General features: G+C 42.5%; 1 pseudogene; it reads right to left on the reverse strand.

Annotated features, from left to right (window-relative positions):
* Positions 1 to 779: 779 nt before the first annotated feature.
* LOC102283053 (zinc finger protein 350-like) lies at positions 780 to 8,050 on the reverse strand (annotated as a pseudogene).
* Between the last annotated feature and the right edge of the window lie 15,074 nt (positions 8,051 to 23,124).

Raw genomic sequence — 23,124 nt, forward strand, 5'->3', positions numbered from 1 at the left:
CTCCAAGCCCTGGCAGGAGTGCTGGGCCCCTGCGAGAGGTACGTGGTGGTCATGTCAGGGAGCTGAGAGGCCGCAGCTCACCACACTGGAGCAGCAGCAGACACCTTGGGAGTGGTCCAAGGGTGCCGTGAGGCACTGGCAGAAGGCTGGCTCTGCATGGCCAGGCTGGGTCAAGGTGGGGTTGGGAGGTGGGGCGGGGGGGCGGGTTGGGGAGACACAGAGAACACCAGGTTCTGTTCAAGCACTGTTTAAACAGGAAACCATGTCAACTTTCCACAAAGAATATCTTTTTCCCTGATGATTATTCAGGCAGGTTGAGTCTAAGAAGGCCCTCAAAGATGTGCAACTCTCCCACTGTGTGTGGGCTGGCCTAGCAACTTGCTTCTAAAAGAATCTAACAAAGGTGACCAAACATTTAGATATAATAGGTACAATGTGACACTGCCTATGAACCATCATCAGGTGAGTTATGGAGTAATCCCCTAGCAATGCAAAAGAGTTCAAGTCCTTCTCTCTCAAACTACACATTAAGGACTTCCTTGGCAGTCCAGAGGTTAAGACTCCATGCTTCCACTGCAGGGGGCATGGGTTTGATCCCTGGTCAGGGAAGTTTCACAAGCCATGGGGGTGCAGCCAAACAATGAAAACACACACAAACACATATTAAGGGTGTTAATCTGATAGAAAATGAGGGTAGTTTTACGTCAACGTTTCCAAATTTCCACTGCAATCACAAGCTTATCTCCTTTATGAGATTGGCTGTCATTCTGCTAAAGGTTCTACACATTTCGTGTATCCATAGACATTTATTTCTGACACATGATGAGGAACAATCTTATTAAAAACATTGTTTTCACTAGTGTGCAAATTAGGTGACTTGGCAGGTTGGGGGTGTTCAGATCCTGCACATTCCAAATAAAGGACTGGCTTTTGACCAGCACCTGAGAGGGAACCTCTAAGCCCTTGGAACTGCCTGCCTGCCAAGAGCGTCTTTGCATACCTGGGGTCTTAACCATGTCATACAGTTTATGCCAGCAATATGATTTTTGCTGAACACTTGCTTTTGTTTGCCTGGGGGTCTCTGGGCCATGCTGTATTGGTTTGACTTCAAGAAGGCTAGAGCTTGAAAAGCTAAAGTCAGTCATGTGGTTTCCCCATGCTGGCATAAGGAGCACCCTTACTGACCCCCCGGGTCCCCGGGCTCAGGTGAGTTTCTCTGGTTGGCAATATGCACATGAGTTGTCACATCATTGCTGGCAGAATTACATGCAGTCCATACAACTCCGCTGGGAGGGCAATGGATGTACCTGGTTTCTCCTAAGGTCTGCCTTAAGCACCTTTTAAATTTGCTAATCTGTAACTTTTCACTGTCACAACCTGTAATCATAAGTATAGCAGCTTTTGGGTTTTTGAGTTTTCGAGGTTTTTTGCGGGGGCTTTTTAGTTTTTGAGTCAGTGATTTCAGAGAATAATCAAACATGAGGGTGGTCTTATGGACTGGACATATTTGCCCTCCCAAAATTTCTTTCTAATGTGAATTTATGATGCTTTTAAAGTGAAGCTTGCTACAGTTCAACCTACTAAGAGCTGCTGATATTTAATGAGACATATCTTTGTACTGGGCTCCCCTTAGTGGCTCAGATGGTAAAGAATCTGCCTGCAATGGGAGAGACCCAGGCTTGATCCCTGGGTTGGGAAAATCCCGTGCAGAAGGGATTAGCAACCCACTCCAGTATTCTTGCCTGGAGAATCCCATGGACAGAGGAGCCTGGCAGGCTGCAGTCCATGGGGTCACAAAGAGTCAGCCACAACTGAGCGACTAACACTGACTGACTGACCTTTCCACTATCGCTACATTCATTAGCATTCTCTCAGTGAGAGTTTTCAACTACATAAAAAGCTAAACTTTGCTCCAAAGCCTTGTCCATATTGAATGCACTCCTCCTTACATGTTTTCTGTGACATAAAAGAAGACATAATTGGTAACTGAAGGCAGTACCACATTAACTACATTCATGAGGTTCCTCTCCTGTGAAAACTCTCTGCCATCTCCTGAAGGGACACATCTGGCCACAGGCTCTCCCACAAGAACCACATTCCCTTGGGCAAGGAACCCGTAGATGTTTAATGATGCCTGCACTGCCATAGCAGGCCCCTGCATTGTCACTGTCTCAACAGAGGTTTTCTCCTGTTTAGGTTCTGTGGTACATGAGTCATGGCTCTCTAAAGAATCCTTTTCCACCTTGACTGAATCGACACGTTTCTCTTTTGTATGAGTTCTCTTATGTTTAGTGAGGAAGGACTTGTGGCAGAAGGCTTTCCCACAGCTGCTGCACCCATGGGGCTTCTCTCCCGTATGGACTCTCTGGTGTCTGCTAAGTATGGACTTCGTGGAGTAGCTTTTCCCACACACATTGCATTTGTGGCACTTCTCTTCTGTATGACCTCTTTGATGTCTAACAAGATTTGACTTCTGAAAATAGGCTTTTCCACACTCACTGCATGCATAGGGAGGATTTCCAGTGTGAAATATTTGATGTGCAACGAGACATGGCTTGTGACTGAAGGCTTTACCACACTCTTTGCATCTATAGGGCTTCTCTCCAGTATGAATTTGCTGATGTATAAGGAAGTTAACCTTCTGGATGAAGCCTTTCCCACATTCACAGCACATATAGGGTTTCTCTCCCGTGTGAGTTTTCTGATGTACAAGGAGCTGAGACTTCCTGGAGAAGGTTTTCCCACACTCACCGCACACGTGGGGTTTTACTCCTCGTTCAACTTGCATGTGTATATTAAGCTCTGCCTTCCTGCAGAAGGCTTTACCACATTTAAGGCATTTATATGGCTTCTCTCCTGTATGTGTTCTCTGGTGTACAGTGAGTTGAGACTTTTTGATGAAGGTTTTACCACCTTCCATACATTCATGTTTCTTTTTCAATCTGATGTATACTGAGTTTTGAATTGGTGCAGAGAATGTTTCCATGTTTATAGCATTTAATTAGTGTAATGTTTTTCATGCTTACTATGAAGAACTAATTTCTCTTATTTATTAAACTTGTCAGGACTCTTTGCTATGGAGCTTTTATTTTGGTTAACTAAATCTAAATTAGAGTTCAGTATGTCAAACTTATCATGGCTTTGCCTTAAAGTAACAAGATTTCCATGCAGACAAAAAATATTTCCCAAAGAACTGAGTTCATGGCCTCTTTCCATATTTTTATGCTTGTATTGGATTTCCAAGGATTGCTGCATAGGATCACCAACTTCTAGAAAGAAAATAAATTTTCACAATTAGGTTATGCAATAAAACTGCTTCTAAAATGAAATGGTTTGGGCTAGCTCTCTGTGACAGTTATGTCATATGAAAAAAATCATTAAGTGTAAATTTACTTCTTGAAAATGGGGGGAAACACAATAAGGCCATAACATCTTAAAAAAAAAAAGATACAGAATCAGTGGCAGACAATTCTCAATTAGTAAAGTTTTTGGTGCTCTCCAAAGAGATCCTTGCAAAACCGGCAAAAGAGGACAAAATAGAAATGTGTGTCATTAACACAAAATAAAATAAGTTAGAAAGACATCTGATCTAACATGAGGGAGGATGTATCCATTCTCTCCCACAATGTTTATTGAATGTCTAATATGTATCATGTGCTATCATAGCATCTGAATACACACCAAAGAGAAACACGTTTTATGCATTCCCCTGGGCAAAAGAGGACAAAATGGAAGCAAAGAAATAAGACAACTTCACACTGAAAAGTGGTTCCCAGCACATGAAAAAGAACAATGGGAAACAGGTAATTACCTGTGAGGAAATAAAAGGTGAGCCAAGAAACTAGGAATAAAAATTAAGCAGCTTCATGTAAGTAACTTCATGTTTCATTCAAGTATGACAGCAGTGCAAAAACCTTGACAAAAGAAAGGTTTGGGCCAGGTCAAGAAATAGAAAGGTAGCCAGTGGGCCCTGAATAGAACAGTTACATAGGGAAAAGGAAAACTTAAAGTTCAAAAGGTAGACAGAAGTCATACTATGTAGATCTGGTAGAAGAATCTGAATTTAATGCTAAGACTAGTGACAAGCCACTAGAAGCTCTGAGGAGGTGGGGGGTTCTAATTTATATTTCCAAAAGACTGCCAACTTCTGCATGGATAGTGACGGGAGAGGAAGAAGTGTGGGAGAGAAAGTTAATGAAGTAATCAGGCAAGAGACAACAGTGGCTTGGTCTGGAGCAACAACAGCGTCCATGTGGACAAGTCGAAGAACTCAAGGCACATCTAGGAGAAGGAAAACACAACATACAGTGTTGAATTCAATGAAAGTAAAAAGGAGGAATTAAGGATTTTCCTCAGGTATTTGGCCTAAATGACTAGAATTTCCAGCTTAAGTTGGTGAGGAACACCAGGGAGACAGATTTTTAATGTAGGAAAATCCGTGTGTATTTTGACACAAACATTCTGAGGTGGGTATCTGAGTACAGACATAAAGAACTCAACTGGAAAGAGGAATTTGGAGAAGATTTTGGTTAGAGGACAAATATGGGATTATCTGTATGGGTATAGACTCAGAGATATTCCAGGTTCAGTTCCAGACCTCCACAATAAAGCAAGTATTGCAATAAAGCTAGTGACATGAATTTGTTTCCCAGTGCATATAAAAGTTATGTTTACACAATACTGTAGTCTGTTAAGTGTGCAATAGCATTATGTCTAAAACAGAGTACATATCTTATTTAAAAATACTTTCTCATTAAAAATTGCTAACCGTCATCTGAGCCTTCTGTGAGTTGTAGAAGTAACATCAAAGATCATGGATTACCAATCAGCATAACAAACATAATAATAATGAAAAAGTTTGAAATATGGAGAGAATTACCAAAATATGAGAAAGATACAAAATGAGCAAATGCTGTTGGAAAAAATGATGCCAACAGATTTGCTTGACACAGAGCTGCCACAAACCTTCAATTCAATTTGGTTTTTTCGGCTGCACCACACAACTTGCAAGGGATCTTAGTTCCCTGACCAGGGATCTGGTCTGGTCCGTACCCACTGCAGTGGAAGCATGGAGTCCTAACCACACGACTGCCGGTGAATTCCCTCTTTGGGTAATATTTCTATACAAACACAGCTCATTTTATTGTGTTTTGCTTTATTGTACTTTGCAGATAGTGCGTTTTTTGGTTTGTTTGTTTGTTTGTTTGTTTGTGAGGACTTCCCTGATGGTCCAGTGGTTAAGACTCTGAGCTTCCACTGTAGGGGACACAGGTTTGATCCCTGATTTGGAAACTAAGATCCTGTGTGCTGTGCAGCACAGACAAAAAAGAGAGGGAAAAAAAAAAAAAAATATCCAGCAAATATATGAAGAAATCAGCAAAGTATGCATGAGGGTTATAGTTTGATTTCAGGTGAGGCCTAAAATTGTGAATTTTTTTTTTTTTTTACTTGACTGAATTCATTTCAGTCTATGTGGGAGGCATAATTCTTTCTGAAAATTACAATACTTATAGCTCTTCTCACAATTTTATTAAAAAAAATTTCAAACATACAAACTGAATGAATTACACAGTGAACAGCTATATACCCACCTCTTTGATTCGACAGTTAACATGTTGCTACATTTGCTTTATCTCATATTTGCCCATCCAGAATGAATAAACAGGCAGATGTACACTAAAAGACCAAGTTGCCATAAGAACACAGCATTCAGGGTGGGGCTGAATGTTAGGAAGGGAAATCAATATTACCTGAGGTTCACTAGTCAGGAGATGATGGTGAATTTGAAGTTCTCTCTTTGCAGAGAGGCATGGAAGCCTGAATTTTCAAAGCAAGGTAAGAGGAAGGAACAAGCAGTGGTACTACGGCAGTCAATGAAGAAGGGAAAAACTTGAGAATCCATAGAAATTTAAAAAATCTAAGCAAAGCAAATCAAGACTCTAGACGAAATAAATCAGTATGAAATCCAGAGGTGAAAACATGAGTATTTTCCTCTAAATGATTAAGTAATGAATATTAACATAGGAGAGGAATCCTTAGAGGCTCTGTTGAGATACTGTCAAAGTTTAGAAACTAGAAGATGAGTCACCATAACACGATTTTAAAGGTGTGAGGCCTTCAAGGATCTAGGAATTTACTTCTTTTCTACCTGGATGCTTCTCATTCACTTACCTGGATCATGGATATTTCCCCTTTCTATCCATGGTTTGCCTCCTTGCTTCAACTTGAAGATTTCAATTGGTTTGGGACTTTGATACCCTATTCACAAAAAAATAACATACTATTTAGCAAAATCTTTGGGCATGAAATCTAAACACTGTTCAATGATCCCATTTATATTAACAGATTATGAAGCTACACCTTGGAAGTAGCTTTCCCCTTGGAGTAGCAAAAACTTGAGAATCCATAGAAAGGAAAAAAAAAATCTAAGCAAAACAAATCAAGATCCTAGATGAAATAAATCTGTCTGAGGCCTAAGGGGAGACTAAGAATCTATCATTTATAAAAATTCAAGTCATATGTATGGGTCAACAAATTCTGGTCAGTGACTGTAACTAAGACATTACACTTTCACACTTTGAGATTGTTATTCATTCAGAATAAAGTGCTCTTACAAAACAGTTTTCAAGAAGTAAAGGAAAACTTCAAAAATATGATAGCAAACGTGTTTTGTACCACTACATTTTAAAAATTAAAATTACTTAAAAATATTCATCTCATGAATGTCTCATCCTTTTGACATTTCTATTTTTATGTATCTTTTATAGTACATACGGACTTCCCTGGTGGCTCAGACAGTAAAGAATCTGTCTGCAATGTAGGTGACCTGGGTTTGATCCCTGGGTTGGGAAGATCCCCTAGAGAAGGAAATGGCAACCCACTCCAGTATTCTTGACTGGAGAATTCCATGGACAGAGAAGCCTCGTGGGCTAGTCCATGGAGTCACAGAGTCGGATATCACTGAGTGATTAACTCTTCCTTACTTATAATACATATAATAAATTTAGCAGAATACCTACATAATCGATTATACATATATATATATAGAGAGAGAGAGAAATATATATATATATATATACTCAGAGAAGGCAATGGCACCCCACTCTAGTACTCTTGCCTGGAAAATCCCATGGGCGGAGGAGCCTGGTAGGCTGCAGTCCATGGGGTTGCAAAGAGTCAGACACGACTGAGCGACTTCACTTTCACTTTTCACTTTCATGCATTGGAGAAGGAAATGGCAACCCACTCCAGTGTTCTTGCCTGGAGAATCCCAGGGACGGCAGAGCCTGGTGGGCTGCAGTCTATGGGGTCGCACAGAGTCGGACACGACTGAAGCGACTTAGCAGTAGCAGTAGCATATATATATACTGGGCTTCCCTGGTGGCTCAGTGGTAAAGAATCCACTTGCCAATGTAGAAGACATGGGTTTGATCGCTGGTCCGGGAAGATTCCACATGCTGAGGAGCAACTAAGCCCATGTGCCACAACTACGGAGCCTGTGTTTTTGAACCCAGGAACTGCAACTACTGAAGCCTCCATGCCCTAGAAACCTCCACACAAGAGAAGCCACTGCAATGAGAAGTCTGTGCACTGCAACTAGAGAGTAGTCCCCACTGCCTAGAGAAAAGCCCACACAGCAAAGAGCAAGCACAGCCATAAATAAATAAATAATATATATATATAGTGTGTGTGTGTGCTGAAAAAAAAAAAACAATAAATAAATGTGGTCTTTAAAAAAAAAGAATATGTTACAGAAACAATAGGCAGCCCACACAGCCTGCAGTATTTGCTATCTGGTCCTTTGTAGAAGTCTGACAATCTGTTTCACACCATTCATACTTCAGATATCTGAAATCATTCCACAACTGAGAAAGGAAAGACTGCTGACTTGACACACTAAGTGGCACAGAGGAACAGTCCTCACCCACAGACAGCAGGTTGCGATAGTTCTCCCACATCACGTCCTAGTACAGGTCCTTCTGAGCAGGGTCTAGCAGACTCCACTCCTCCCAGGTGAACTCCACAGCCACATCTTCAAATAATAACAATCCCTGTAGTAACAAATTCTTCTTTAATCTGGGGTGATTCCTTGATGGTTTGGAAGAGATGTATAGAAATCTAATCATTTCTATTGTGTAGGCTGTATCCATATATGTGATATATTATCCACTGTGGAAGAATGGAAAATCTTATACAGACATCCTGTTACTCTAATTCAGCCACCCATTCGCTCAATCATTCAGAAGGTTTTCTGAAACATGGCCTTTAAAACCTCTTTTAACCTTGACACATGTGCCAACTGTGTGCATATGTGCGTACACTGAACTATGTGCAGGTGATATCCAAATGAACACTCATGTTCTTACCCTCAAGAAGCCTTCACAGTCCACAAGTTAAACAGAAACAACAAGCACTAGAATTAAACATGAAAAACCTGATGATGCTGGAACTGTAAGACAATGAAATATAGACAATGTTTAATGCGTGCAAAGGCGTAACAGTCTTAAAGATGAGAGGGCTAACTTGAAGAAACAAAGATCAATTTAAAGCAAGGAATCCAGAAACTGAAAATAGGAATTTCAATTTATAGACTGACTACCAATTAGATGAACCAGAGATCAAATTGCCAACATCTGCTGGATCAAGGGAAAAGCAAGAGAGTTCCAGAAAAACTTTCTGCTTTATTGACTATGCCAAAGCCTTTGACTGTGTGGATCACAATAAACTGTGGAAAATTCTGAAAGAGATGGGAATACCAGACCACCTGACCTACCTCTTGAGAAACCTATATGCAGGTCAGGAAGCAACAGTTAGAATTGGACATGGAACAACAGACTGGTTCCAAATAGGAAAAGGACTACGTCAAGGCCATATATGGTCACCCTGCTTATTTAACTTCTATGCAGAGTACATCATGAGAGATGCTGGGCTGGAAGAAGCACAAGCTGGAATCAAGATTGCCGGGAGAAATATCAATAACCTCAGATATGCAGATGAAAAGACCCTTATGGCAGAAAGTGAAGAGGAACTAAAAAGCCTCTTGATGAAAGTGAAAGAGGAGAGTGAAAAAGTTGGCTTAAAGCTCAACATTCAGAAAACTAAGATCATGGCATCCAGTCCCATCACTTCATGGCAAATAGATGGGGAAACAGTAGAAACAGTGTCAGACTTTATTTTTTGGGGCTCCAAAATCACTGCAGATGGTGACGGCAGCCATGAAATTAAAAGACACCTACTCCTTGGAAGGAAAGTTATGACCAACCTAGACAGCATATTCAAAAGCAGAGACATTACTTTGCCAACAAAGGTTCGTCTAGTCAAGGCTATGGTTTTTCCTGTGGTCATGTATGGATGTGAGAGTTGGACTGTGAAGAAGGCTGAGCGCTGAAATAATTGATGCTTTTGAACTGTGGTGTTGGAGAAGACTCTTGAGAGTCCCTTGGACTGCAAGGAGATCCAACCAGTCCATTCTAAAGGAGATCAGTCCTGGGTGTTCATTGGAAGCGCTGATGCTAAAGCTGAAACTCCAATACTTTGGCCACCTCATGTGAAGAGTTGACTCATTGGAAAAGACTCTGATGCTGGGAGGGATTGGGGGCAGGAGGAGAAGGGGGCGACAGAGGATGAGATGGCTGGATGGTATCACTGACTCAATGGACATGAGTTTGAGTGAACTCCAGGAGTTGGTGATGGACAGGGAGGCCTGGCGTGCTGCAATTCATGGGGTTGCAAAGAGTCGGACACGACTGAGCGACTGAACTGAACCAATTAGATATAACACAGAAGTGAACTGGACAACAGATCTGAAGTGCAAAAGACAGTGGAAAATGCAAAATGAGGTTGAGAGATATGAAGGACATAATGAGAATGTTGAATTTACACCTATTCTGAATCTGAGAGAACAAAAAAATCTGAGGGAAGGTAATAATCAAAGATATAAAGGCAGATTATATTTTAGAAGTGGTAAAAGACAAAACCTCAGAATGAGAGAACTCAAGAATGCCAAGCAGGAGGAAAAAGAGATCCACGGCTATACACACACAGAGGTAAAACTGCAGAACACCAAACTCAAAGGGAAAATTCAAAAATATCCAAAGGGAAACTACATATACATAACAAAAGAATAACCAGTATGATTTATTGCCTCTAAGTTCTCAACAGCAGGGATGACTTCCCTGTTGTTCCAGTGGCTGCTACTGCTGCTAAGTCACTTCAGTCGTGTCCGACTCTGTGCGACCCCACAGACGGCAGCCCACCAGGCTCCGCTGCCCCTGGGATTCTCCAGGCAAGAACACTGGAGTGGGTTGCCATTTCCTTCTCCAATGCATGAAAGTGAAGAGTGAAAGTGAAGTCGCTCAGTCGTGTCCAACTCTTTGCGACCCCATGGACTGCAGCCTACCAGGCTCCTCTGTCCATGGGATTTTCCAGGCAAGAGTGCTGGAGTGGGTTGCCATTGCCTTCTCCAGTTCCAGTGGCTAAGGCTCCACATTTCCAATGCAGGGGGCCTGGTTCGATCCCTGGCCAGGGAACTAGGTCTCACATGCCACAACTGAAAGAGACCATACACTGCAACTAAGACCAAACACAGCCAAATAAATAATTTATTAAAACTTCAGTGCCAGGAAAGATATACTTTACTGAGGAAATGACCTACCTTCTCTGCACAAAAACACAAATCACATAATGCTTTGTATTTCTCTTGTTGGCACTGGCTTCCAAAATTATTGGAGATAATCTGGTAGAGCAACAAATGAGAATGAAAAAGCTGACTTAAAACTCAACATTCAGAAAACTAAGATCACAGCATCCAGTCCCATCACTTCATGGGAAATAGATGGGGAAACAGTAGAAACAGTGTCAGACTTTATTTTGGGGGGCTCCAAAATCACTGCAGATGGTGATTGTAGCCATGAAATTAAAAGACACCTACTCCTTGGAAGGAAAGTTATGACCAACCTAGACAGCATATTCAAAAGCAGAGACATTACTTTGCCAACAAAGGTCCATCTAGTCAAGGCTATGGTTTTTCCTGTGGTCATGTATGGATGTGAGAGCTGGACTGTGAAGAAAGCTGAGTGCCAAAGAATTGATGCTTTTGAACTGTGGTGTTGGAGAAGACTCTTGAGAGTCCCTTGGACTGCAAGGAGATCCAACCAGTCCATTCTAAAGGAGGTCAGTCCTGGGTGTTCTTTGGAAGGACTGATGCTAAAGCTGAAACTCCAATACTTTGGCCACTTGATGCGAAGAGTTAACTCATTTGAAAAGACCCTGATGCTGGGAAAGACTGAAGACAGGAGAAGGGGACAACAGAGGATGAGATGGTTGGATGGCATCACCGACTCAATGGACATGAGTTTGGGTAAACTCCAGGAGTTGGTGATGGAGAGGGAGGCCTGGTGTGCTGCAATTCATGGGGTCACAAAGAGTCGGACATGACTGAGCAACCGAACTGAACTGAACTGAATGGTTTTTCCTAGTCATATACAGATATGAGAGTTAGACTATAAAAAAGGCTGAGTCCTTAAGAATTGATACCTTCCAATTGTGGTGCTGCAGAAGACTCTTGAGAGTCCCTTGGATCTTCCAAGGAGATCAAACCAGTCAATCCTAAAAGAAAGCAACCTTGAATATTCACTGGAAGGACTGATGCTGAAGGTCCAATACTTTGGCCACCACACGCAAAGAGCTGACTCATTGGGAAAGATTGAGGGCAGGAGGAGAAGGGGGCAACAGAGGATGAGATGGTTGGATAGCATCACCGACTCAATGGACATGAGTTTGAGCAAACTCTGGGAGACAGTGAAGGACAGGGAGGCCTGTGTACACAGCAGACCATGGGGTCACAAAGAGTCAGACACGACTTAGTTACTGAATAACAACACAAATAACCCCTAGGGTCTTACAGTCTTTTAATTAATATTGTGACGTTAAAAATTCTGAGCAGATTCTCTGACGTGCATTCCCCCCTATTTCAAATTTACCTTGACATAGACATTATGGTTGATATTTTTCTTGAGATTCAGGCTCTTAAAAATGTGTCATTTTCCAATAAATCAATTTTTATAAGCCTCTACAAATACAACATGAAAGAAAGGAGGGAGTAAACATGTCAAACTCACCTGGTCCATGGTCATTTTCTTCTGTTCTTCAAAAATGACTGGAACTGGGATCCTTCTGTTTTTCCAGATTGTCACTCAAATCCTGATCACAGACCTCACATCTCAAATTAACGTATCCCCGGAAGTGATCCTTTCCTGGTCCTGGAACTTCGTTCTCCTTACTTCACTTGATTCTAAGGACTTAAAAACAAACTCACTTTACTTTTCCTGGAGTATAATTGCTTTACAATGCTGTGTAAATTTCTCTTGTACAGCAAAGTGAATGAGGGACACACATGCGTATATCCCCATCTCCTTAGAGTGCGTTTCCATTTAGGTCACCACAGAGCACTGAGTAGATTTCCCTGTGCTATATAGTAGGTTCTCATTAGTTATCTAATCAATAGTGTATTTCATAGTGATATCATAGTATTAATAGTATATACATGCCAAACCCAGTCCAAAAGCCAATTCACTTCAATCTGTACATTCCCCTGGAAATCCCATGGACAGAAAAGCCTAGTGGGCTACAGTCCAGCTACAGTCCCTGGGGTTGCAAAGAGTCAGACAGGACTGAGGGACTAAAACACCACAACTACTGGGCCATACCCCTTGCTGGTGTTCTTAAAGGTGCTGCGACAGGCAGAGTCATGGCCCCTACACAGATATCCACATTCTAACCTCTGGAAGCTGTGAATATGTTACACCACATGGCAAAGGGGAATGGAGCTTGTTAATGAAATTACAGTTGCTAAAAAGATGACCTACTAATCCAAAGATTCCCTGGATTATTCAGGTAGGCCCAATGTAACCAAATGGGCCCTTATGCGTGGAAGAAAGCAAAGGGACCAGAGAGAGATGTGATGTGATAAGAACTCAACATGCTGTTTCTGGCTTTGGAGATGGGGAGAAAGGGAACCAGGAGCCAAGGAGCATGGACAGACTCGAGAAGCTTGAAAAGACAAAGAAAGAGTTTTTCCCCCACAGCCTTCAGGAAAGAACACATTCCTGCTGAGACCTTGGTTTTAGCCCCGTAAGATCCATGTTGAACTGCTAACCCATAGAACTCTAAGACAATAAATAGACTTGTGTTTACATGACTAAGTTTATGTTACTTTATCACAGATTGAAGGCAGGAGGAGAAGGGGCTGACAAAGGATGAGATGGTTGGATGGCATCACCAACTCAATGGACACAAGTTTGTATAAACTCCAGGAGATGGTGAAGGACAAGGAAGCCTGGCATGCCGCAGTCCAGGGGATTGCAAAGAGTCGGACATGACTGAGCAACTGACCAACAAAATCACAGAACCAACACAAAATCTAATATAGGTGTCCTCTAACATAAAATCCTAATTCTTGAAAGTTTCCTTTTGTTTAGAAAACCACATCTAGACCTCAAGGCAGTGCAAACACCATGAATATTAACATGCTAAGCAAATCATAAGTATTTTCTTATTTAATCCTTGCCACCAATTCAAATGTATCAAATCACTATGCTATGCTATGCTAAGTCGCTTCAGTCGTGTCCGACTCTGTGCGACCCCACAGACGGCAGCCCACCAGGCTCCGTCGTCCCTGGGATTCTCCAGGCAAGAATACTGGAGTGGGTTGCCATTTCCTTCTCCAGTGCATGAAAGAGAAAAGTGAAAGTGAAGTCGCTCAGTCGTGTCCAACTCCAAGCGACCCCATGGACTGCAGCCTACCAGGCTCCTCCGCCCATGGGATTTTCCAGGCAAGAGTACTGGAGTGAGGTGCCATTGCCTTCACTAGGTTTATGTTTAAATGAAACAAGTCAAGGCTTAGAACTTAGAGATAAAGTATCTTGTCCACAGTTGCATACTTTCTCAGAGGCAGTGCTGAATTTCAAACCTGGGCTGCTTCTCTCCACAGCTCATCACCTTAACTACTTTGTACTTTCTTTACTAGACAACCTCCAAAACTTTAGTTCTCTGTAGAGCTGGCTGAAAAAGTTTACTACCCATAACATCACACTAGAAAGTAGCATACAAGCTCAGTGCATATACTAGGTGTCTGAAACAGCTCTTAGAACACTCAATGCACACACACAGAGCAACCTTCTTCCACAAAGAGAGAACTAGAACAGGAGCAAGTCCCAACACTTACTCCAAAGCAGCAAATCAAAGACAAAGACTCACATTATAAGCTCACTGATTCAGCGGGATCACCTTGAGTTTTTGTTTCCACTCCTTCTGGCCACAAATTTTTCCAAGATAATTTCCCAATAGCTTTTCTAAACCCCCAAAACCATAGACCCACCTCCATTCTACCCACCACAACTGTTCTTTGATCTCTTGTTGTTAAGTCACTAAGTCATGTCTGACTCTTTGCGACCCCATGGACTGCGGCACACCAGCCGTCCCTTACCTTCACTATCTTCCAAAGCTTGCTCATACTCATGTCCATTGAGTCAGTGACGCCATCCAAGCAACTCATCCTCTGTCTTTGACCTCTTGGTACATGCAATTCCACTCGGTCGCCAACCTTGAATCACTTTACTCTATGCACCAGGACCAGAGATCTGGACAAGAGAAAACATATAGAACTATTTATAGGACTATCAAAGACCATCAAACTCAGGACTACTCATGGGGAGGAGAACATGAATACAACATCTCGGCCACATTCAAATTTCATAATCCCCTGTTCACGAGTCCTCCTATCCCTCCTATAATGAACGGGTAGGATTTCCTGATGATTTCTTGGCACTGCACACATTCACTTTATGGCATCACTCCTGTTTCCCTAGAAGGGCCACCTGCTTTTCCAGAAATACACACATGTACAAAGAGAAAAATATGAAGCCTTAAAGAGCAAAGTAAGCCATAAAAAGACATTTTCATAAGTTTCACAAATTAATATCAAAGAAGCTTACTTCTTGACCACAACACAACAAAACCAGAAATGCAAACCATGGTGTATGTATATGTTTAATATTTTTGTGTTACCTTTGCTTGGAAAAGGCACCTCTTCCATACCTTTGGAATGATTTGTATAAGAGATATGGCTTCCCAGGTGGCTCAGTGGTAAAGAATTGGCCTGCCAATGCAGGAGATGCAAGACAGAAATATTAATGACAAATTCAACACATACATAAAAACAGAAACCAAAACCTGCATATCCAGGGGAAAAAAATGAAAAACCTTCAAACTAAAAAGGAAATATAAATTAAAACTCTGAATTATTCAGTAGTAAATGACAACAAATCCTGTGGGTGGGTGAGAGAACCTGGATAAGCAGAGAATCGTTAACATGCTGCAGAAAAGCCTAAGTATGTAAGTCAACCCTATCCAAATTAATGTACATGTACAGTTAATGTGACTCTAGTAACCTTGCAACTGGTTCACTCACCTGACATGACACTACTGCAGCCATTAAGAAAATGTAATCATTTTATACTATGGAAATGTTTATAATTAGAAATAAAGTGATAAAACCAACATCTGTTATATGTGCATATGTGTGCGCTGAGTTGCTCGGACATGTCCGACTCTTGCAACCCCATGGACTGTAGCCCACCAGGGTCTTCTGTTCCTGGGACGGGACTTTCCAGGCAAGAATACTGGAGTGGGTTGCCATTTCCTCCTCCAAGGGATCTTCCCCTGCCAAGGATCAAACTCACATCTCTTGCATCTCCTATGCTGCCAGGCGGATTCTTTACCACTGAGCCACCTGGGAAGCCATATTTCTTATACAAGTCATTCCAAAGGTATGGTAAAGGTGCCTTTTCCATCCAAAGGTAACACAAAAATATTAAACACATATATACACCATGGTTTGCATTTGAGATCAGCATTTAGGGTAAAAGAGATGTTTTTACTTGTATAGATTAAACCTGAAAGGGAATACACGAGAAAACTGTGGAGTAGACTTGGAAGCAAGAGAAATAAAACACATCTTTTATAACACATCACTAGATTATATCTAACTATTTTTAAGAGAAGATAATGACAAGAGTGTTGTGTCATAACAAAAGTTTTCAGTTAGTGTCTTGAGGAAGGTATGGGCTTAAAGGAGTGAACTGGATTTGGATCAACTGAATGAATCTGTCATCAAATCCACGCCCAGAAGTCCATATCTGAACCTCAAGCCTACCTACTCTCCAAAGCTCCAGCCTTATGCCTCTTAACATACACTAGTCACCCCAACAAAATAAACCAGAACAAACAAAAAACCTGACTCCAAGTTAAATCTGGACCATAAATCCCCCTTCACTGGCACCCTTCCCCCACCCCAGGTTTCGCCATGTCTGAGCTCCACAGTGACAAGTTCAGTTCAGTTCACTTAGTCGCTCAGTCGTGTCTGACTCTTTGCAACCCCATGAACTGCAGCACGCCAGGCCTCCCTCTCCATCACCAACCCCCGTTGTTCACTCAAACTCACGTCCATCGAGTCGGTGATACCATCCAGCCATCTCATCCTCTGTCATCCCCTTCTCCTCCTGCCCCCAATCCCTCCCAGCATCAGATCTTTTTCAATGAGTCAACTCTTCGCATGAGGTGGCCAAAGTACTGGAGTTTCAGCTTTAGCATCATTCCTTCCAAAGAAATCCCAGGGCTGATCTCCTTCAGAATGGACTGGTTGGATCTCCTTGCAGTCCAGGGGATGCTCAAGCATCTTCTCCAACACCACAGTTCAAAAGCATCAATTACTTCAGCGCTCAGCCTTCTTCACAGTTCAACTCTCACATCCATACATGACCACAGGAAAAACCATAGCCTTGACTAGACGAACCTTTGTTGGCAAAGTAATATCTCTGCTTTTGAATATGCTATCTAGGTTGGTCATAACTTTCCTTCCAAGGAGTAAGCGTCTTTTAATTTCATGGCTCCAGTCACCATCTGCAGTGATTTTGGAGCCCCCCAAAATAAAGTCTGACACTGTTTCCCCATCTATTTCCCATGAAGTGATGGGACCGGATGCCATGATCTTCGTTTTCTGAATGTTGAGCTTTAAGCCAACTTTTTCACTCTCCTCTTTCACTTTCATCGAGGCTTTTAAAGTTCCTCTTCACTTTGTGCCATAAGGACGGTGTCATCTGCATATCTGAGGTTATTGATATTTCTCCCGGCAATCTTGATTCCAGCTTGTGCTTCTTCCAGTCCAGTGTTTCTCATTACGTACTCTGCATATAAGTTAAATAAACAGGGTGACAATATACAGCCTTGACGTACTCCTTTTCCTATTTGGAACCAGTCTGTTGTTTCATGTCCAGTTCTAACTGTTGCTTCCTGACCTGCATACAGATTTCTCAAGAGGAAGATCAGGTGGTCTGGTATCCCATCTCTTTCAGAATTTTCCTCAGTGTATTGTGATCCACACAGTCAAAGGCTTTGGCATAGTCAATTAAGCAGAAATAGATGTTTTTCTGGAACTCTCTTGCTTTTTCCATGATCCAGTGGATGCTGGCAATTTGATCTCTGGTTCCTCTGCCTTTTCTAAAACCTGCTTGAACATCAGGAAGTTCACGGTTCACATATTGCTGAAGCCTGGCTTGGAGAATTTTGAGCATTACTTTACTAGCGTGTGAGATGAGTGCAATTGTGCAGTAGTTTGAGCATTCTTTGGCATTGCCTTTCTTTGGGATTGGAATGAAAACTGACCTTTTCCAGTCCTATGGCCACTGCTGAATTTTCCAAATTTGCTGGCATATTGAGTGCAGCACTTTAACAGCATCATCTTTCAGGATTTGAAATAAACTCAGGCTTAGAAGACCTCAACTCCCTGATGCCTTTCAGGGAAGGGTTTTTTAAAGCAATTATTTGTGATGAGGGATGCAGGGTTCATGACTTCCTACTGACTGGTTGGTGGTGAGGTAACAGTTTCAGGAAACTTCATCATCAACTTTCTAGTTCTAACCAGTCTGGGGTCTACAAGCTTGTGCTCAACAAATAAACATATCTTCCACCCCGGCAGGTATCTGAGTTTCTGCAGAACAACTCAAAGGTATGCATCAGAACCTATGTATATCCCTTAAGAAGGAACTAAGATTCCGTGAACTATTGTTTCTTGCCTGCTTTTCCTTAGTTTCTGCATTCCCTCACTTCCCACTTTCCTAATTAGTCTGCTCTTTGGATATCCCTGAAAGTCCAGGAGATCAAAGCGTTTTTCTACAAACAAGAAAGGGGGCTGACAGGGAGGGCCTTTTGTACCCAAGAGGGCCCTTCAGGATCCAGCTCACTTTCAATCCCCCTTTCCTTTGATGGTCCTCAATCCTGAGGGGAACCGGGTGGGACACGGAAAAGAAAAGTTTTGGTTGGAGAGGCCAATTATAAAGTCAGCAAGGGATTTTAGGAAGGCTGGGTTTCAAAATACACAGACACAAACCCTCAGTCAGCGCCTCGATAGCTTCTCTCTTCAGAGATTTAATAGCACTGACTGCCCAAAGGGCGTATGACTAAAGCCAAGCCTCCCCAGTGACTGAACCCAAAAAAACCGCCTGAAGGCCTTCCACTGGCCTCTCAGGCCCCTCACTTAGGATCCACGTCCCGAACACTACCCACCTGACACTAGGATTCTCAAGGCTCCGGGCAGCTACCAAAGGCTGAATTCACTTCCAAAATGATTCCCATTACCACCTTGTCGAGCGCAAGTCCCTTCTCTGGCTGCCGCTAGGGACGCTTCTGATCTGGCGCGAGCTCAGAGCCTTTTGAGGTCTTGGACTTCTGGACTTCTGGCCTCCTGCCCAGCTCTATGACGTAACGGGACCACGCCCACCGCAGCGATGCGAGAGGAATCGGTCATCGCAGACACTAGGGTTCAGAGCGGGAACTGAAATCACCTTAGGACACTTCCTTCCCTTTCCCTCCTCGTTGTCGGTCAAACGCACCATGCTGAACAAGTTTTGAGAGACTGGACCCTATCCAAGACCGTGGCGGCGCGGGCTGGATTCTATTTTGCCTTCTGGAGCATACGGAGAGATGGCGCCCGCCAATACCAGGGAGAAGCACTATGGGGGCGGCCATCTTGAAGGAAGTGCAGTTCCGTACGGCGGAAAGACGCGAGAAGCTAGCCTTAGGGGCCGCCTTCGGAAGGTCAATGAAGTTTGTAGGAGTGAAGACAAGTTATAAACGCGGCTGTCAAAGACAAGGTGAAATCTGGAAAGGAGGTGGAGGAGGATGGAGAATGAGTAAGGTCGGTCTGAGACCTGTTGAAGGGGCGGAGCCGCCGATGCTGAAGAGCCCAGCACTGTAAACACATATGCCGGGGGCGGGGAATGTGGCTGTTGCCAATTGCGAACCGAGAGGGGCGAGGCTTAAAAGGAATGCAAATATTTCCTTAGAAAACAAAGGGCAATTCCGAATAATTACATGGTGATATAAAGTATTACATTGTTTGGCATCATTCCCAAATAAAACACTTCAATATTAGCCATTATTTTACACAGAGGGGTAGTAGAGGATATTATCTGTACATCCTTTCTAGAGGGCAATTTAGAAATTATCTATACAATTTAAATCTCATTGATGCAGAATTTCCAATGCCAGGCATTTTTGTTTGGTAATTTTTTTTTTAACTAGGAATAACCTGAGTGTACAATCAGCAGGTGAATAGTTGGGTAAATTAAATAGATCTCTTCAACAGAACAGTCTACAGTAGCCTTTAAAAAGCCAGTTATAGGGACTTCCTTTGTGGTCCAGTGGTGATGACTATGATTCCAGTACAGCCCTGCGGGTTGATCCCTGGACCAGGAACTACAATCCCATATACCATGTGGTGTCCCCAAATTGAAAATAATATAAATAAATAAGCCAATTATGGAATTACCTGTATTTTTTAAATGACTTATTGAAAGGATGAAATATTGACCTCCAGAACAGCATTCATAATATGATCCTATGGCAAACATTACTAAGCATTTCAAAAATTGGAAGGGATTAAGAAAAACTTACAAGTTTGATTATATTTGGGGTATGGACTTGGAAATGGAATCTTCACTAAACTCAAAGATTAACATAGCATCACAACATACTGCCTGCTCCAGTCTGGAAGCTCCTCAAAGTGCACAACTCTAAAATATAAGTCCTCTCCCTTCCAGACTGAATTTTCCCTTATTTTGTTTCTCGTCTAGCAGTCACTACTACACAGTAAATCAAGAATGGAGATGTGTTACCTGGATTGTAGGTTGATGTGAAGGTCAGAGGATCAACCCAAAATATAACCGATGTGTCACCATCACAGTGGCCACTGATTTGTTAATACCATCTCAAAAATAACCCCAGAATCACTCCCTGTGCTCGCCCTCATTGCTTTACTCCATTTATATGAATTATTATTGAATTTGCCCACCACACCAGCCTCAGAAGTGATTGCCTCTCCAACCACCTCTTTTCCCATACTGCAACCATCTTTGTTATTATACTCTCCACAAAAGCCTGAATTAGTTTACTGATAACAGACTAAAGCAAGATCTCAAGAGAATGCTTTTAAGGCTATATAGAGGCACACACTGAACAGATTCTCCATTATCATCTTCATTACTCTCTGCCTCCCACTTAATTCTTCCACTACTCCGCTTACTTCCAAGACTTTGTGGTCTCATAGGCTACCAAGAATTTGTGAATACTTTCCCTCCACTGAAGTCCTTGGCACACAGGAAGCAATGAGAGAATATTAGTTACTATGGCTGTTCTCTCATGAGTCATCTTAGATGTTACTTCTTCAGATAGCAGTCAGGGACACCTTCCAGGCCAGTCTCAAAAACAATAATACGATTATTAAATATAAAATTGCAACTACATTGTGGTACTAACAATAGAAAGTACAAAAGGCATCTAATAGAGAAAAAGATAACACATCAATACAAGGGACGACTGAAGATCATTATCTTTCTAGACCATCATGCTGATTTGACTGCCCTCCAAAAGGTACTATGAATTCCTCAGACAGAAACTCTGTAATATTTTTGTATCTCCAGTTCCCAGAACAAAAACTTGAATGGGTTTCAATAATGGACTATTAAATGCTAACAGGCTTCCCAGGTGGTGCTAGTGGTAAAGAACCCACCGGCCAATGTAGGAGACCTTCAATCCCTGGGTCAGGAAGATCCCCTGGGGGAGGAAATGGCAACCCACTCCAGTATTCTTGCCTGGAGAATCCCATGGACAGAGGAGTCTGGTAGGCTACAGTCCACAGGGCTGCAAAGAGTCAGCCATGACTGAAGGGACTTAGCACACATCCAGAAAAGCTTTTCCTTGGGGAGGGGAAATCTCCCTCATTACTGCTGCTGCTGCTACTAGGTCGCTTTAGTCGTGTCAGACTCTGAGCGACCCCATAGACGGCAGCCCACGCTCCTCCGTCCCTGGGATTCTCCAGGCAAGAACACTGGAGTGGGTTGCCATTTCCTTCTCCAATGCATGAAAGTGAAAAGTGAAAGTGAAGTCGCTTGGTCTGACTCTCAGCGATGCCACAGACTGCAGCCCACCAGGCTCCTCCGTCCATGGGATTTCCCAGGCAAGAGGACTGGAGTGGGGTGCCATTGCCTTCTCCATCCCTCATTACTACCTTATTATAAATTACTACTACTAATATTAGTCATTTCTCCTTTATTTCTCCTCATAGAATTTATCACTTCCCAACGTTTTATAATCCATTCACTCTCTGTCCTTCACTAGATTGTATGGTCCACTGTGAAGGCTGTTCCTTTGCCCATTTTGTTCACTGATCTTTCCTCACTGTGCAAAACAGTGATTTGCAGTGATGGTATTTAAAATGTTTCCGGAGGAGTAAATGACCCAAACCCAGGATTGCTATTGCATTCTGAGTTGGCCATAACAGGGCAAATTTCCATTGTTTTTCCTATGAGTTGGACTCACTTTGTAATTGGGATCTTCTATTCTCATGGTACTCTTGCCTGGAAAATCCCATGGACGGGGGAGCCTGGTAGGCTGCAGTCCATGGGGTCGCTAAGAGTCAGACACGACTGAGCGACTTCACTTTGACTTTTCACTTTCATGCATTGGAGGAGGAAATGGCAGCCCACTCCAGTGTTCTTGCCTGGAGAATCCCATGGACAGAGGAGCCTGGTGGGCTGCCACCTATGGGGTCGCACAGAGTCGCACACGACTGAAGCGACTTAGCAGCAGCAGCAGCAGCAGCAGCAGCAGCAGCAGCATGGTACTATAGGAAAGAACTCCAGATAAAGGAGAAAGCAAAGACCCCACTTCAATGACAGTGGGAAGGAAAGAAGGAAAAGTCATCTGTCTTAAATCAGAGGATCACAGAGGAGCTGAGACTTTTTTAAACTTAGTTTTTGGCTAAATCACGTGGCATATGGGATCTTAGTTCCCAGACCAGGGATTGAACCCATGCCCCCTACATTGGAAGCATGGAGTCTTAACCACTGGACACCCAGGGAAGTTCCAGGATATTTAAATGGCAGCTCTTCACAGGTGTCAGGCCTGTGGACAAATCTCAGGATATAGCTCCAAGTCCTTCCAGAAAGATCTTACCGACTCCCTATACACTCCACACTCTTAAAGACTAAGGCTTCTATTTCGCATTTTGTTCTATTTATTCGAGCAATCATTTTCCTTTCCTGCTTTGTCCCCTTATAATCAGTTAAGTCTCTCTGACACTTCAGACAGTCTGCTCCTTAGAACCATCTTTCCCTCCAGTGATAGAATGCATTTTGATTAGCCCATCAGTTTATTCATTCACATTCCAAATCTATATATGATAAGGGTTTTCAGTGTTTTTTCCCCCCTCTCTGCTGGGAAACAGAAAATCATGAACATCAGCACTCTACTCTCCGGTAGGAGGAAATGATGATGGAGCAGCCCACCCCGCTCTGACCATTTTGCTGTCTGTGCTGTCCAGTTTGATCTAGTGCCAGGAGTCACATGACTGTTAAGCACTTGAAATGCTGCCACTGCAACTGAGAAACTGGTTTTTTTCATCTTACTGGTTTTCCGTTTTTTTAAACATTGAAATTTAAGGAAATTCACTAAAATTAAGGAATTTATTATCTCCTTGGTAGAGGTAACAAATAAGCATTTCAAAAATAA

This window comes from Bos mutus, chromosome 18 (genome assembly GCF_027580195.1).
Source record: "Bos mutus isolate GX-2022 chromosome 18, NWIPB_WYAK_1.1, whole genome shotgun sequence".
Lineage (NCBI taxonomy): Eukaryota > Metazoa > Chordata > Mammalia > Artiodactyla > Bovidae > Bos > Bos mutus.